General features: G+C 35.8%; 1 protein-coding gene across 4 annotated transcripts in view; it reads left to right on the top strand.

The window, feature by feature from the left end:
- The window catches only part of STXBP5 (syntaxin binding protein 5), a 169,079-nt gene that overhangs the window by 29,564 nt on the left and 120,606 nt on the right, over positions 1–18,909 (top strand). The gene's annotated exons all lie outside the window — the stretch shown is intronic.

Raw genomic sequence — 18,909 nt, 5'->3', positions numbered from 1 at the left:
TAATTTCATTTTTTTGTGATGGATTTTATGCACAATCTAAAAACTAATTCAAAAACTTCAAAGCATATACAATAAAAAGCAAGTTTCCTTCCTTTCCAGACCCATCTTCCTCTCCAGAGGTACCCACATAAATTTCTTTTGTGTCCTTCTAGAAATACTTACAGTCTGTATACATAAGCAAAAATCTCTCCGTATAGCTATTTTATTTGCATAAAAGGGAAGGCATTACATATTCTTTCTGTAACTTGTGTTCACTTAACAATATATCTGATAGGTTGTTTCATACTGGTATATTTAAATCTTCTTTAGTCATTTTCATAACTGCATGATATTTCATTGTCTCGAAGTGCCATATTTTATTCAGTCAGTCTTCATCAATTGACTGGACATTTGATATATCCAGGACTGGATTTGATATAAATGGACACGTACCATTTTCAGTCTGCTGTTCATTATGCTCTGTGATGTTACGTATATTTCTTTGTCCACTTATGCAAGTATATCTGTAAGATAAATTTGTAGACGTGGAACGACTTGGTCAAAGAAATCTCTCACATGACCTGAGTTTTGTGCTTTGATTGGAAAGGCCATTTTCACTCCAATTTTATTAAACGTTCTCCCATATTTTTTTATAGTGGTCTTATAGCTGCATTTTTATGCTTAAACTTTGATTTATATGGAACTTATTTTGGCATGAACTATGAGTAAGGAATATAGTCCCCCCTCCCCCATTGCTTATGAGATATATTTTTGGTGTGTGTTTGTGTGTTAAGGTTAAGAAATCTGGGTCTAGCTAGTATCTAAATGCAGTGGAGTTAGTGTCAGGCCATGCCTGTGGGAAGGCAGGCATTAGACTGCCCAATCCATGTCCAAGGATCAGGCCATGTCCCTGTTTTGATAAATATCAATCCATTCAGGTTGTATAAACTGATCAGTCTGTTTGTGAGCCTGGGCTTCTGCCCACAGTGGCTTTCCAAAGTAGGCAAGCTGAAGAGGCTGCTGGGAATATAGCAATCCAGACTTTTCTAGCCAACGCCAGGGCATGTCTACATTGTGTGCCAGGCCAGAGCTGACAGGGGGTCAGTAGCAAGGTTTGCTATTGGGCTACATCTTGTCTGGGAAGATAAATCACCTCAGTGGCTTGGAATCATGGTTCTACTTCTAGGAGAAGTAGAAGGAGGGGTTAATGGAAGGAGGGAGGGATGAGATAGGGGAGGAAAAGCAAGCAAAAAGTCAAGGTTCATTCTTTTCTGCCTGATGGGAGTAGGGCTATCTCAACTTGCTGGGCAGAGTTTCTTTGTCTGTTTGCCAGTGGGATCTCAAGGGGAGCCCTCCATCAGCCTCGAATGCCATAGGGCTGGTGGAAGTAGTGGTGGGCATCTTAGTCCCAGTACGTATCTTCTTGCCGTCAGTCTCATACTGGAAATAGAAGTGTAGATCTAGCAGAGTTGTTGTCAACCTGGTGCATTTTTACCCGCCAGAGGGCATTTGACAATGTCTGGAGACATGTTTTTATACAGTTGGGAGTTGGGGGTGGGCGAGCAGTGCTAATGGCATCTAGTAGATAAAACCAGGGCTACTGTCAAATATGTTACAAATCACAAGACAGCCCCCCATCCCATAACAAAGAATTATCTGGTCCAAAATATCAATAGTGTCAAAGTTAAGAAAACCTGTGCTCTGGCACATCAAAGTGGTGTCATTTGATCGGTGTAGTGCTGTAGAAGTTCTCTTAAACCACCATCCACTGAAGAGTTTCTTCCAGGATGTAGAATTCTAGTAGAAGAATATTTCTGATAACTCATTCTCCAGTGGCATGCCCATATTCCTCATTGAGACACAGGATTGTGGCAATATGTGGTCCGAGTTCACAAACATACACTGCAGGTTATCATGGTAATCTTCAGGAAGGATCAAACCTCAAGGAGTTCCAGAGTGGTCAGAGTCCCATGATTGTCTGGTACATAGTAAGTCTCCTCTATAGTACCCCTAAGGATGGTCTCCAAGAAATTCTGATAAATGTGGATAAGGAACAGTAAGCTAGTCTCTAAGGTACCTGTAGGCACATATCTTGACAAACAGAAGGCACCTTTGTGTGAAATACAAAAAAGTAGCCCTTCTTGGTGGATGCAGCTTCAGAGTCCACCACTCCCCTCCTTGGTTGGGTGCTGTTATGCAGGGCACAGCCTGTACAATTGTATGAGGTGATCCTAAAAGTTACAAATGAAATGAACGGATGGAGTTCCCAGTTTTGAGTTCTGTAATACACTTTACCCACCTCACCAGCAGAAACTAGTTGATTCTGTTCAAAGTTGAGCTTCTCCTCGGCCTTTATTAGGACAACAAGAAATAAGAAACTGTAGCATGAGTAACTTGGTACTTGAATATCTTCTTTGGATGAAATCCTCTAGGATGGCTGCAAACTTGTATGGCAGCTTTTGTACTTGCGTGCTAAGAAATGGGCCTGATGCCTCATGGGTGAACCTTGTTATATTCTCTCAAGACTAAAGTTCAGATTTCCTCAAATGGCAAGAAGGAGAGAGGTGGCATTTGGGAGGAGCCTACTTTTCCTCAGCACCTGGTTACAGGTTGGGAGGGGAAGGCATAGTAGAGGCTTTCCGCCAGCTCTAGCAACCTGCCTATGGTGGCAAGGCTTATTCTGCCCCTCACCCTGAACTCTCTGTCATTCATGACTTTTCGTAATGCCCTGTAATCAATACTCTGATGGAAGCCTTCTGTTGGAGCAGCTGCCCCAGGCAGGGGAGGGATAGAAGCCTGTCACTTCCTGCCCATCCTTCCATCTCTCTCATTTGTAGAAATCCATTCTTTTCTTTACACAACTGCCTTGCATTCAGTTTTTATATCTGTATCAGGATAGTCTGGTGTTACGCTATGGTAACTAAATGCTCAAAATCTGAAAGACTTAAAAGAGCAACAATTTATTTTTACTTATGCTATATGTTTTTTGTGGATTTGCTGGAACCCTCTTCCTTTTCATTATCAGTTTTATTCCAGAATCCTGGCTGAGGAACAGCCAGTCTTTACAATATTACCAGTCACTGTAGTGGAGAGAAAAAGAATATGGTGAAGCATGTTTCGGCTTTTAAAGCTTCTGCCTGGAAGTGATACTATCTCTTCCACTCTCATTTCTTGGCCCAGAGCAAGTCACATGGCCATCCCTAGTTTTACTCATCTAAGCAAGAAGAAAAAGAGCTAGAATATTTATGAATACTTGTAATAACTACCACACAGCTTATTTTTATTGTTGACATTGAAGTACAATAAGCAATAGCCTAGTTAGTTTTCCCCTCATTCCACAATGGATTTGGGCTAACTTAATAGTTAAGTTACTCTATTTCATTTTTATGCTATTTGCATTTTTATTTCTGAAACTAGGAAAGGGAGGAGAAATATGAAAATTTTATAAACCAGTTTTATTACATTCTGAACAATTGTTAAATAATTCAAAGTTTTCATTTTAATATTGTCTTATTTTAATAACTAGTTAAATTCTCTTATTTTAGTAGAAATTCACATAAATAGAAATTGTAATGATTTAAACTGTATTTTTTCATAATGTAGATTTTTTCTGGTTTTAAAAAAATTGTGCTATAATATACATAACATAAAGTTTACTCTCTTAACCATTTTTAAGTGCACAGTTCAGCAGTGTTCACACTGTTATGCAACCATGTAATGTGGATATTTTGACAGAATTTCACTTTTATGGTTTTTAAGAAAAAAATATAGAAATTGGAGTCTCAAGTCTTGATTTAACTACATGAATTTAGACGTTACTTCACTGCTTTGTGTGTTGGTTTTGGTAGAAGCTGTGCATTTGACAAGTAAAATTCTATCTGGCAGTTGCCTTATCAGAATATGTTCCATTTAGCTTCTATGTTTTTTTTTTTCCTTTAAAGGAAGTTTAATTGGAGGAAGTTGTGGGTTTATAAGCAGCTACAACTGTCAGCTAGTCTTTCTTCATCACCTTGAATTAGCATGACCAATATTCTTATCCATGTTAAATTTTTGCATAACAGTTTTTAAATAAGAATAAACTATATATCTGGGCTTTCCTATTTAGGACTTACTATTCCCTAAGTGAAATTTCAGAGGATAGAATCTTTTCTCCATAAATATATTAGACACCTGAATTGCTGAGTCTGTATATTGAAACCAATACATTTCTTTTAAAGGTATGTTTTCTTTTATTATAACACTCTGATTTACAGTTTATTTACTCTGATTTAAGCTTTTTCATTTGATGATAGATACATCTATTGGTTTAGGGAATAAAATAAGCATGCATGCATTCTAAACTAATGGTTAGGAAAATACAGTATTATATGGATTAATAATCCATTAATAATCAAAATTTCATCTTAACAATTATCAATGGAGCATCAATGTCCAAAGTCCTCTAAAGGGGGGAAAAAGAAAAACTGATAAAAGGAGTAATCCATTCAGATAACAACGCAGCAGTTGGGAGAGCTGGTGCCTATCAGGTACTTCAGGAACTGACTGCTGCCGTAGCATCAGATTTTCTTAGTAGCATAAATAAAATAATGTAGAAACAAAAACTAATATGTCCCATTATATTCTTATTATGATACTACCTAAATACTGTGTTTTGCATATTTATGAGGCTTACAATTTGCTTAGTCTGCACAAGAACAGGGCATAGCTGTAAAAGAGAATTTAGCTGGATATCGACCCTCAAAAAGTCTACACAGTATGGAGGTTCCTTAAAAAACTAAAAATAGAACTACCGTATGACCCAGCAATCCCACTACTGGGCGTATACCCTGAGAAAACCATAATTCAAAAAGAGTCATGTACCAAAATCTTCATTGCAGCTCTATTTACAATAGCCAGGACATGGAAGCAACCTAAGTGTCCATCATCAGATGAATGGATAAAGAAGATGTGGCACATATATACAATGGAATATTACTCAGCCATAAAAAGAAACGAAATTGAGTTATTTGTAGTGAGGTGGATGGACCTAGAGTCTGTCATACACAGTGAAGTAAGTCAGAAAGAGAAAAACAAATATAGTATGCTAACACATATATATGGAATCTAAGGAAAAAAAAAAAAAGGTCATGAAGAACCTAGTGGCAAGACGGGAATAAAGACACAGACCTACTAGAGAATGGACTTGAGGATATAGGGAGGGCGAAGGGTAAGATGTGACAAAGTGAGAGAGTGGCATGGACATATATACACTACCAAACGTAAAATAGATAGCTAGTGGGAAGCAGCCGCATAGCACAGGGAGATCAGCTCGGAGCTTTGTGACCACCTAGAGGGGTGGGATAGAGAGGGTGGGAGGGAGGGAGATGCAAGAGGGAAGAGATATGGGAACATATGTATATGTATAACTGATTCACTTTGTTATAAAGCAGAAACTAACACACCATTGTAAAGCAATTATACTCCAATAAAGATGTTAAAAAAAAAAAAGTCTACACAGGTCTTCCAAAGATTTTAAATTAACGTATTTAACAAGAAAAAAATCATAATCTTGGAACAGATTCTACACCTAGAATTACAGTTTTTGTGGTAATGGCAAAATATTTTTCTTTGAAAGCAGGTTAATGAAAAGTATACAAGCATTAGAAATGAGAACGATTTGGTGAGAGGAAATTCGGGACTGGAACAAAGGAATGGAATGATATCCAGGCTTGTTAGGAAGGCAGGCAGAGGGGTCTACTACTCCAGACTAATTCTAATCCACAAGAAGAGTTGCTTGTTGATATGGAAATGATGAGTCACCTTGGGAATTTTAAGTGTAGAGAACCACATACTGAGACAAAATTTAAAAAGGAAACAAACATTCTCAGGGTTCAGAAAAAAAAAATGTTTTGATTTGATGACCTTGAGACTGTGAAAGTCAGGAAATGTTGGATAACTTCCTAGAGTAAATTAATAACTAAGAAATCCTGGCAAGGGAATTAGAGAGAGTCAAAGAGACTGGCCTAGTTGCACAAGGGCTTTATAATGTACTCAGGTATAAAAAGATATGGAAGGAGGAGATACCAGTAACAAATACCTAAAGATGTAGAAATCACTTTGGAATTGGGCAGTGAGTAGAGGAAACATGATAGAGAAGCCTAAATTGTTTTGACAGGCTGTTTGCAGGACTCTGGACTTGGCGACTTCTGCCAGAGAGAGCTCAGAAGGAAGAGAGGAACATGATTTTGGAAATTGGAGGAAGTTCCTTGTTATATAGTGGCAGGAAGCTTAAAAGAAGTGTCTCTCGCACAATGTGTAAGTGTTAACTTGTATATTTAGCTGAGGAGATCTCCAAGGAAAGGCTTGGAGGTGTGATCTGACTTTTTCTTGCTGCTTTATAGTAAAATGCAAGAGGAGAGAAATAAATTGATGGAAGAATCGTTAAATGAACCAAGACTTGATGATTTGGGAAATTCTTACCCTGATCTATATGGCAAAAGGGAGATTGCTTCTGAAAGTGTGGCATAGGGAAAAACATGAGGGTGTGGCTGAACAACTTTTCACTAAAAATCTTCTATAGACCAAAAGGTCAAAGTATTTAATCACATAAAGGGCTCTTTTAAGAGATTGAGAATGCCCTACAGATCTTCTCAACCAAATAGCCTGTAGGAAGTTTGAGTATCATCCCTCAGGCCTCCCAGCAGCAGCCTAGATAGAGAAGGTGTTATCTCCAAAAGGTTTGTGGGTGTGACTTTTGCTAATGCAGAAGACCCAGTGAAATGTGTTCAAGACCCACAAGTTTCTTGAGAAAGTTGTACAGCAGAAACATTGCCAGCTGGGACTTAAAGAAACAGAGTACAATGTGAAAGGAGGCTGCATCCGGAATCAGGCCCATAAAAGTACTCAGCTGTAAACAGTTGCTGTCTTTCATGAAAAAGGATGATTAGGAGGACAGAAATGAGAGCCACAGAGGCTTATTCCCAGGCCTTGAAGCTAATTAAGACAAATCCAACATTTGCCCACCTGGATTTCAAAACTGTTATGGAGTCCTTTTTACCTTCCACTTTTTTTTATTTTGAACAGGAATTACTACAATTGTTATCCTACGCCTGTCCAACCATTGAATGCTTGGAGTGTTGGGGGCAGATAACCTCTCTTCAGTTTCATAGGTCCACGGATGGAGTGGAATTTTGCCTAAGATCTATCTATACTGAATGGTAACACTCAGGACCCTCATCTGCAACAAATTTAGATGATGAGATTTGGAATTTTTGAGCTGATATTTTGAGATTTTGGACTTGAATTAATGTTGTGATTGGTTGAGACTTTGGGAATATTGAGATGGGTGAATGGAGGGATTGAATCTTTGGAGGGTAAAGGGAAGACTATTAGAGGCAGAATCCTAAGATGGTCCCCAAGATTCCTACCCCCTGGTAACCACACATCTTCTCCTAAGTATTCAATTCTAATCAAGGTACTGCTGTGGAGGGATTTTGCAGATGTAATTGAGATCCCAAATCAGTTGACCTTCATAGAGGGAATGTATCTTATTGGTTTTAGACTTGGATTATCTGACTTAAAATGGCAGCAAGTACATGGAATTGCTGTGCTTGGTTTGGCTTATCTCTGGAATTCAGTTTGGTTTAAGTGTCTCCCAAAGTATCAATATATGGGTAACTTGGGTAAGATACGGGCACTCTAATGAACATCTAACTAATATTAGGAAGAAGTGGACTGAAGAGTGCATGGTAGGTAGATAAACAACCAGTGTCCACTGTAGTTTTCACTGCCTTCAAAATGAAGTTGAAACTTAAATATTTAGCATTCCCTAAAAGATCTTGCAAGATCTGTGACTCTTCTTTTTAATCACCATAATTTTATTTCACTATATTTCTCCCTCTCTTTATGATTATAATCCAGCCCTGACTTTTCAGTTTTTTAATGAACTATCCTCTCTCCTGCTTATTTGTATGAGCTGATCTCCCTGCTCAAAAGACACTTAGGATTCTCTTTCCATGGCTAGCTAGTGCCTGTTCATCTTTAAAGTCTTGTCATTTCCTTTATAGGTTTTTCTGTAAGTTCCCGAGACTAGGTTTTGTATTACCCCATAGTATGGTGTTCTTTCCCTAAAATAGCACATACCATTCTTACTCTTATTGCTTTGGTTTCTTGATTATCTTCTCGATTAGAAAATAAATTGTAAGTATTTTCCTTATTTTATTCTCAGCAGCAGTCTCAATGCCTGACATCTAGTAAATGCTCAAAAAAAAAATGTTTGATTGGTACCACATTGCCACTGCAGAAACAGAGGGGAATCTCTTTTTTCTAGAAGGCATGATCCTCCACAGACTGTGTTAATTACCTGGGAGATGGGTTCTAAGAGGGAGAGTCTTCAAACAGAAAAAACAACAAGAGTATTTGCTCCAAGCTAACTTTATATATAATCTTTATTCCTCTCACTAATCCAAAACTGGCTAGGTTGTTTGATTACCCTTGGAGTGCTATTTGGTCTTTGGCTCATAGCAGAGCTTTTAAATTTTTTCTTTTTTGTAAAAAGAGTGAGATGGGAGAATAGAGCTTTGAGCAGTGTATTTCTTTTTCCGAAACCAGCATGCCTGTGAGGTACAGCAGACTTGCATCTGTAATAATTTGGCAGGGATTTTCAAAATGAAAGTGAAAATTTTATTTTTCATTTTCCTGCCTTACCATATTAGCAAGAATTTCCAGAACCGTGTTCAATGATATTGTTGATAGCAAGTATCTTTTTCTTTGTAATAATTTTAATAATACTGCTTCTAGGGTTTTACTGTTAAGCATAACATAGGATGTAGATTTAAGATAGAATTTTTCCCCCTACGAGTTGGTGGTCAATTATGGAAGTTAAATTTTAATTGAATGCCTTTATAACATCTTTTTAGATTATCATGTGATTTTTCACTTCCCTTTTCCATATTGATTTAATCTATGACATTAATAGATTTCCTAACACTAAGCATTCTTGTATGCCTGTGAAATTTTTTGAATAAAGTTGAAAATTATTTTACATTGTTAAATATGATTGTCAGTATATTCTTCAGGGTTTTTACTTCTGTTCATGAGATTGACAATAACAGGAAAAAGTTATATTCCAATTTTGGTATCAGGGCATCCTTCCCTCATATTAAGAATTGAGTAACCTTTCTGTCTGTCTTTCTTTCCTCCCTGCCTTCCTTCCTGTTCTGGGTCAGAGAAATTAATAGAGGGATTATCTATTTTCTGAATATTTTCAGAGTATACTTAAACTTTTTAGGGCTAGAAATTTTTTTGTGCATACTTTAAATATGTTCGGTTTCATTTATGGTTATTGATCCTTTGTGCTTTCCTCTTTCTTGAATAAATTTCATGATTCAGAGTATTGATGAATTTCATTAAGATGAGAAGGCTTGTATCCCACTGTATTCTTGTGTACTTAAATTTACTTTTGTATTTTCTATATTCCCTTTCTCACTTTGTATTAACATATTTCTAATATGATTTATCAGGAGTTGTTCTATTTCACTGTCTTCCAAATGAAGTAGTTTGTGGATTTATTAATTTTATTCTTACCTCTTATTGATATCTAATTTGTTGATTTTTATCTATCCTTCTCTTTAGTCTAACTTAAAGTTAAAATTTATTTATTGTAATTGGCTTAAAAATAAAAATACTTTAGGGCAATGGGGTGAATATGATAGAGACAGTGATAAGATAAAGGCAGAGGATGGAGATTTCAACCCAAGAATTGTAGGGATCTTTTGGGTGGAGAAGACAGGAGAAAACAGAACAATGGGGAGAGAAGTGGTGATCAGAGGCATAAGTGAAGAAAGTTTTGTGGAGCTAAAATATCTTTAGGTTGAAAGGTCTAACTTCGAACATAACCAATAGAATTAGAAATACCTTTTTGAGCTATATTCTAACATTGTCAGCTATGAAAGAACTCAAAAAATATAACATTTATCTGACACTAAGCCCCCCGCAATACTCATTCTTTCAGACTTTGTTAGGAAGCTGTAAAGTTAGATGTGTCTTAGAAGTGTAAGAGTAACTGCTAAGATAGAAAATATATAATATTAAAACCATTAGAGAAGGAAATGAAGAAAATAAATAAGGGTCAGGAAAAGAGATAAAATGATAGAAAGAAAAAGGATGTTTAAATAAGGTTAAAAACTTAGTTCAACTATATCAATAATGAAAATCATTGTAAATACACTAAAATCATCTACTGAGATTTTGAGATTGGATTAAAAAACAACAAAATACATCTATTAAACTGTTTGTAAAAGATATACATAAAGCATAATTACACGAAGTTTGAAAGTAAATGGAAGGAAAAGGGAAAAAAAGCACAGATCATGCAACAAAGGTTACAGTGTTCCTAGAAATAACACTAGCAAAAATGTATATGATCTGTGTGGAGAAAATACTAAAACTTTATTGAAGGAATAAAAGAAGATTTAAACAAATGGAGAGCTTCAAAGGAAGGAATACTCAAGTTTTAAAATGTCACTCCTCTCCAAATCTATAAATTCAGTAGTATTTTAATCTAAATTTTAACACCATTGTTCATTGGACTTAAGCTGATCTAAAATTCATTTGGAAGTAAGCTGATCTAAAATTCCTTTGGAAGAAAGAAAGGCTCAGAGCAACCAGGACAGTTTTGAAAAAGAAAGATGATGGGGCTTATTTTATTAAATATCAAAAATTATTATAAAGGTATAGAAATTAAAATGGTACAGTAATTAAAGAGAAAGAGAAATGAATGAAAACACAGTAAATGGACTCCAGAAACATGTATATGAAGAGAGAGAGATCACACACACTTGATATATGACAGAGGTGGCATTACAAACAAAAAAGGATGCAATAAACAAAAGATGCTGTGACAACTCTTATCTAAATAGGGAAGAGTGGTCCCTACCTCATAAGTAAAATAAATTGCAAGCCAGTTAAAAACTTAAATGCGAAATGAACACAGAAAAATTAAAACTTGAAAGAAAGTGACACAGGGAATATCTGTAAGACCTGAGCAAGGTGCGCTTAACTAGCATACAAAAAAACCCACATGCTAAAAAGGAAAGGATTAAAAGTTCTGTACAACAAACACACTTACCATAAAGTTAAAAGACAAACCCCATCCACCAGGTGCTGATGCATAAGAACACAAGATTCAGAATAATTTGTACAGTACTCTTTTTAAAAACAATGACTCCCTCCCCACCCCAAATTCATGTTGTCTTATGTGTATTTAATGAACACGGAGAAAAAATATGGAAGAATATGTTGTTCCAGGCTGTTAATATGACTTATGGAAAGAGTCAGTTTTAAAGGAGACAAACATAATAAAAACTAATAAAAAATGACTGAGATAGTAAGTTTGTGTAAATGTACAAATAGGGTAATATTTATGTGTGTGTGTATATATATACAGAGAGAGAGAGAAACTTCTTTAATAATCAAGCCATAGACTGGAAGATATATAGAGTATACCTATCCAAACAGTAAAGAGCAATCTAATATAGAAATGGAAAAAAAGTACAGTTAACAGTTGCTGATGAGTACCAGATTGCTTTTGTTTATCATAGCATCTGTTGTATAAAAATACTCTCATCTTCATTCCTCAAGATAACATCATTAAAAACAGAACTTTGAGAAACCCCCCATACAACAAGGAACAGTTTGTTTGTTTTTTTTCCAGATGTTATTTATTATTTCTGTAGTTGACATATACTGTTTTCCTATTTGATATTTACTGTTTTACTTACTGATACTCAGTTTTTTTGATAGCCATTGATGATGTTGCAGTAAGGTCTCATTTCACAAGGAAGGTTATTAATACCATGATTTATTTGGCATATTTCCAAAAGTTCTTAAATGTTTTGTAAAAATTGAGATGTAATTGATAAAGCATATAGTAAATCAATACAAATGTAAAATGACCTTCGAAAATCTCTGAAGCTTATTTTTTGAAATATTTATTACATTGTACTGCTGTGTTATAGATGTGATGAAGGTTTTTCTAAAGTAGCTGTGACAGTTTATCAGAAAAGATATGTGGGACTACAAATAAAAAGGAAATCCTTTGAACAGATTTATAAATTGCTGTCAGCTGACTGCTGTTTTAATATATTTCCATGTTCATTAATGCAAACTTAAATTTTCATCTAATAACAGTATAAGGTACAATTAATTTAAGGAAAGTATCTAATATTGGTTTTTTTATTTTCTTTTGCATTAATTCACTTGATAAACATTGATTAAGATTCTGGTTCATGCAAATACTGTCATCAATTCCGGAAAGACATGGAAGTTATAATTGTCTCAGGGAGATGAAATGACTAATTACAGTGCAATGGAAAACGTGATATAATATAAATGTAGTGAAATTTTCTTAAGAAATTTTAAAGATTAACCAGAAAAAGGACATGTCACCATGTTTGGGGAATTTTAGATAAAGCATTACAAAGGAGCCCATATGAACAGATTTATAGAGTTAGTAGCAATTTCCTACACTGACAAAGGGGAAAGGGAATTTCCATTATGTTCAGATGTACTAAGTCATAAAGCAGTCTCACTCTTGTTAGACATTGTTAGGTGTCTAACAATGATAGGATAATTTTGGAAACAAGGACAAGGTCTACTTCTTGAAAAGCGTTTTATGCAATTATAAGAAAGCTATTCTTAACCTTTTTCCAACTTTAAATCATTAAATGAATAACATTGTCTGGACAAGATACATTGTAAGTGGGTATTTTTTTGGTTACTATAAACTATCATAGATAAGTAGCAGATAAGGTACATTTCTTTGCTGTATTAGTCAGGGTTCAATGCAGGAACAGAAAGCACTGTAGATATTTTTAGCATAAAGGGATTTAATTCAAGGATATAGCTGTTTATAAAATGTTTGGAAGTGTGCCAGAACTACTGAGTTTTAGAACTTAATATTCCTGCCATACAACTGCGTCTCACCATGTGCATCTAAGGAGTAGATCTGGGAATGCTGTATCTGGTCCCCACTCCTATCTCTTAGTGCCTCTTACCTCTCAGGTTTTCATGAACATTCTTTTCAGCAGAAACATCAGCAGGAAGATGGTCTCTGCCTCACTTCTGCTTATAAATCTTAAGCACATTCAGTTAGTAGAAACTTAATCTCATGTAGAATTCCAGTTGTGGGAGTGTCTGGTAAATGTAGGTTTTAGCTTTCTAGCATCTGCAGTACAAGAAGGCATGTAGGAGGATATGGGAGAGGCTGCTGAATATCAGTTGACCAAATCCAGCACACTTTACACCTATAACCCCCTCTCTCAGACATTTATACCACAGTGTGTCACTAAATATTGCTTCAGAAGCATTATGGTAGAAGGTAGGAAGCCATTAGAGTTTCAAGTAAGATAATGGTGTGTGTGACCTCTCTTGGCTTTGAAAGATAACTCTTAGGGCAGCTTGGAATTGATTTAACAATCAGTGATAATGGTTTAAATTAGGGCCAGGCCATGAGGATAGAGAAAGGAATAAGTCAAGAATATCTGATTGGACATAGAGAATGGACTTGAGGACAAGGGGAGGGGGGAAGGGTAAGCTGGGACGAAATGAGAGTGTAGCAATGACATATATACACTACCAAATGTAAAATAGATAGCTAGTGGGAAGCAGCTGCATTGCACAGGGAGATCAGCCCGGTGCTTTGGGACCACTTAGAGGGGTGGGATAGGGAGGGTGGGAGGGAGACGCAAGAGGGATGGGATATGGAGATATATGTATACATATAGCTGATTCACTTTTTTGTACAGCAGAAACTAACACAACATTGTAAAGCAATTATACTCCAATAAAGATGTTTAAAAAATAAAAAGAATATCTGATTGTTAATTAACGTAATAAATCCTCACAAATTTTTATAGTTCATTTGTCCATTTAACAAATATTTATTGAGTACTTATTAGGTGCAAGATAGTGTGATTTTGTTGATACTATAAAAGTGATGACATATTTCCTGTCATGTCGGGCTGATCAAATGGTGGTATAGGCATGTAGAAGAGCTTATTGGTTCATATTTCTTTCTATGGATTAAACTGTAAAGTTGTAATCATCTGTGTATTATGCCCTTGCTTATGGGTGATTAATTTCAACATAGGAGGCTGTGCATGTTCTTTTGCTAAAGAAAATTGGTAATAGTAAATCTTCCTAATATGGAGCTTGTTGACTACATAGTATTTGAAAAACTGCTGCTAAGGATAGTGAATAGGATATACGTATCACTCCCTAAAACTTAGCATGTTATACATTTTTTTTAAGTCCTTCAAGCAAGTATAAAAATTATTGTGTTCCCAGTAACACTTTGAGTAGGATAAGTATATCTGTGTCTAAGTCCAGTATAGGGATTCAGAATGCAGCTCCATTTAGTGACACACTGAGGGAATGCAACTTTATCATCTGTGTATTTCTGATGTATTGGTTTCAGTCACCCCCTTTTTTTGGCTTAACTTGTCCATTTTAAAGTACCTTATCAGTCTCAATTTAATATGCCATTCTTTCCTTTTTTTAAAAAAAATTATTTATTTATTTATTTATTTATAGCTGTGTTGGGTCTTCGTTTCTGTGCGAGGGCTTTCTCTAATTGCGGCAAGTGGGGGCCACTCTTCATTGCGGTGCGCGGGCCTCTCACCATCGCGGCCGCTCCCGTTACCGAGACCAAGCTCCAGATGCGCAGGCTCAGCAACTGTGGCTCACGGGCCCAGTCGCTCCGCGGCATGTGGGATCCCCCCGGCCCAGGGCCCGAACCCGTGTCCCCTGCATTGGCAGGCAGACTCCCAACCACTGCGCCACCAGGGAAGCCCTAATATGCCATTCTTATAATATATAACCTTATTAGTGTTCACTGAGTTTTAATGTTTTCCATGTGATCTCAACTATATGTATTATAAATTATTTTGGGTATAACCTTTTGCCTTAATAATGTCAGCACATAAGCTTAAATTAACTTGGTCTCCTGGTATCAGTAAAAACTGAAGTCACTGTCATTTATTATGATCTTTATCACATTAAAATAAAAAATCTTTATAATAAAAGTGCGTGAAAAACAGTCATGAATTTGGTTTTTTGTTTGTTTTTGTTTTTTTTAAATTTATTTATTTATATATTTATTTTTGGCTGCGTTGGGTCTTCGTTGCTGCACACAGGCTTTCTCTAGTTGTGGTGAGCAGGGGCTACTCTTCATTGCGGTGTGTGGGCTTCTTACTGCGGTAGCTTCTCTTGTTGCGGAGCACGGGCTCTAGGCACACGGGCTTCAGTAGTTGTGGCTCACGGGCTTAGTCGCTCCGCGGTATGTGGGATCTCCCCAGACCAGGGATCGAACCCGTGTCCCCTGCATTGGCAGGCAGATTCTTAACCACTGCGCCACCAGGGAAGTCCATGAATTTGTTTTTAATCTAAGGTAATGTTTTAGCTTCATGATACATGCACTTGCATTCCTAAAAAGTTTTCCTGCTGTCTTTTTAACCTAATTCTAGAACTATAAGAATTTGTTTTCCTGTATATTTTTATAGCTTGTCTTCATTTTCAACTAAAACTTTTAGTTGAGTGGATTATATTATGTAATAGATCAATTATCTATTGCTGCATATCAAAACATCCCAAAATTTAAGAGACTAAAATAGCAGTTATTTTGTTTGCTTACAATTCTGTGGATCAGCAACTTGAGTTGGGCTCAGCAGGAACGGTCTTCCCCTGTAGTCGCCTATGTACCATGCTCATCTGGTTGCTCAGGTGGCTTGGATGATCTAGCTTGCCTTACTCACATGTCTGGTGGTTGTTGCCGTGTATGGGCTGGGCCAGTGTCTCCAAAATGTTATTCTGGGCTTCATCACATGGCATCTGGGTTCCAAAAGCATAAGGAAGAAAGAATCCCCAATGTGCAAGTGAGTGCTTTTCAGATTTCTGGTTGTGGCACAACAGCTAATGTTCCATTGCCCAATGCAAGTCACATGGTCAGTCTTAGCCTAAGTGGAGGGGAGGACTATACAAGGGAGAGGATACAGGGAGGGAGATGAGATCTTTTGGGGCCATCACTGTAGTATTTTGCCATATGTGATATTTGGTTCACTGTTGAAACTGTCTATTTATTTTCAGTATTTTTCACATCTTTTGATCTGAACTCCTTATGAAATGGCTATTCAGTGCCATTTGTTTCATGACTACTTTTACTGAAAAATATTAGATTTCTATCATGGGTCACTTTCTTAGATTCATTAAATAACAACAAATCTCTATATATGTATATGTATATGTGTACGTATCAGACATGTACATAATATATGTATATAGTTTTTAATATGTGTATATAGTTTTAAGTATGCTAATATATGTTATTCCTTTTAAATAATCAATTAATATAATAGTTTCATCAATATAATTATTACATAAAAGCTTACTTAGTTATATATTCTTTTAATTTTCAACAGAGGAGGCTAAGATTCTTATTTTGTAAACAAGGAAATATGGTCATGTTTATATAACAAATTGAAAGGACACTCTTAATTATAATAAGTAAAGTCTAGTTTGTGTTAACCACCAGTTTTATGTTTTGGTAACTGACTGATTAAATTGCCCCAAATTTAGAATCTTGCAGTTCTTGGTAGGGCATGTTGATTGACTTGCTTTCTTTAGTAATATGTTTTGGGGGACCACATTTTCTTATTGGACTTTTTAAATATTTGAGAAACAGCTGCAGTATGGTATTGCTGTGCTAGGAACAGAAAATATTGTATGATATATCCAAAACGTCTGCCCTTAAGGAGATAAGTTCAAACTTTGTAAACACGTTAATTAAATAATTTTGTTAGTATTAAAATCAAAGATGGATCATGTAATTGTATTAAGCCAGTAACTACTGTTTTTTGAAGAATAATGGGAAATTGCAAAATAGCAGAACAGATCAGGAAGTTGGATATTTCTGATTTTTTTAAATCAAACTGTCATTATTTTGACTTATTTATTTTGAAATTATTTTTGAATTTTCAGAATATTTGAGCTATATTCATGTTTTAGTTTAAGGCACATTTCAAATGAAATATTTGGGTTTTGTTTGTTTGTTTGTTTTAATATTTATTTATTTGGTTGTTCTGGGTCTTAGTTGTGTCAGGCAGGCTCCTTAGTTGTGGCATTTGAACTCTTAGTTGCGGCATGTGTGTGGGATCTAGTTCCCTGACCAGGGATCGAACCCGTGTCCCTTGCATTGGAAGGCGGATTCTTAACCACTGGACCACCAGGGAAGTACCAGAAATAGTTGTTTTTATGATATTTATTGCATTGTTCATTTTGTATCTGGCATGCTATTATTGTACCTTATTTTCTTCATGTCATTAAAATTTGCCTTATAACTTCTACTTGGTAGAGTATCACTTAGTTTTTTATAATAATTAGCTAACATTTATTGAGCACTTACCTGTGTCAGGCCCCATTTTAAGCATCTACCATGCTTTGTCTTATTTGATCCTCAGGTGAACAGTGAGGTAGATGTGCTTTACCACTTAGAAACTGAGGCTCTGAGAGACTGAGTGACTTACCGAAGGCCACATGCTAGTGAGTGACAGAGCTCAAATTAAATCCAGGCAGTTTAACGCCAGAGCTTGTGCCTATGTATTAATCAGAGTCACAATCTTATTTTTCATAATTCCTAAAGCCACAAATCTCTGAAAACAAAAAATTTTAAAATAGCTTAATTTAGGTATAATTGACATATAATAAACTGCACATATTTAAAGTAATAAGCCATTTGATAAGTTTTGACACATATATACACTCATGAAACTGTCACCACAATCAAGATAATGAACCTACCCATCACCCCAAAATGTTTCCTTGTGGTAATCCCTCCCCTCTTCTGTTACTGGCCTCTACCCTCACAATCCAGGCAACCATTGATTTGCTTTCTGTTACAATAGCTTAGTTTGCATTTTCTATTGCATATAAATTGTATGTGAAACGATAAAATATGTCTTTTTTGTCTGGCTTTTGCTCATCTTAAGGATTTTGAGATTCATTGGTGTTGCATGTATGCATGTTGTATGTTGTATGCATGTTCTTATTTACTACTGAATAATATTCTAAGTATATAACACAATTTTTTCATCCATTTACCTGGTGAAGGACATTTGGGTTATTTCCAGTTTGGGTCTGTTGCAAAGCTGCTATGAACATTTGTGTACAGGTCTTGTGTAGACATATGCTTTCCTTCTTTTGGGTAAATACCTAGGAATGGGATGGGTGGATCATATGGTAGGTGTAACTTTTTAAGAAACCTCCAGTGACTATAGGTAATAACACTGTGTTATGTATTTGAACTTTGCTAAGAGAGTAGATCTTAAATGTCCTCGTCACAGGAAGAAAAAAATTCTTACTATACCTGTGGCTATGGATGTTGACTTGACTTATTGTGGTGATCATTATGTAATACACACATATATTGAATTATGTTGTACGACTGAAACTAAAGTTATAGGACAATTATATCTCAAGTAAAAGAAACTGGCAAAAATTATACCTCAGAAATAATCAGTGTGTTTACAAGGTGCTACCACCGTATCAGGTAATATATAAATACTTATTATGTACCTTTGTAAAATGTGGAAAATTCTGAATTCTGAAACCTATATGGCCCTAGAGTTTTCATAAAGGTACTGTGGACTTACTGCCTTGTGAAGTAATAAGGTACTATAAGATGTTTTTTTGATTCAGTAGTCATTTCTTTGCTTTGTTAAATTTACATAAATCCTTTGGAAAGATGACATGCTATCATATAAAACACTCAACAAAAAATATAGATGATGAACCTTAAGTAATTATCTAAATGAACACTAGCTCCAGGAAATAGTGAGACCATGAGTTGCATGTATTTATTTGAAGTGTTTTCATCTTGAAAATTCTCTGTAATGAAAT

This window comes from Eubalaena glacialis, chromosome 12 (genome assembly GCF_028564815.1).
Source record: "Eubalaena glacialis isolate mEubGla1 chromosome 12, mEubGla1.1.hap2.+ XY, whole genome shotgun sequence".
In the NCBI taxonomy this organism is placed as follows: domain Eukaryota; kingdom Metazoa; phylum Chordata; class Mammalia; order Artiodactyla; family Balaenidae; genus Eubalaena; species Eubalaena glacialis.
This window is presented reverse-complemented; position numbering and strand designations above follow the sequence as displayed.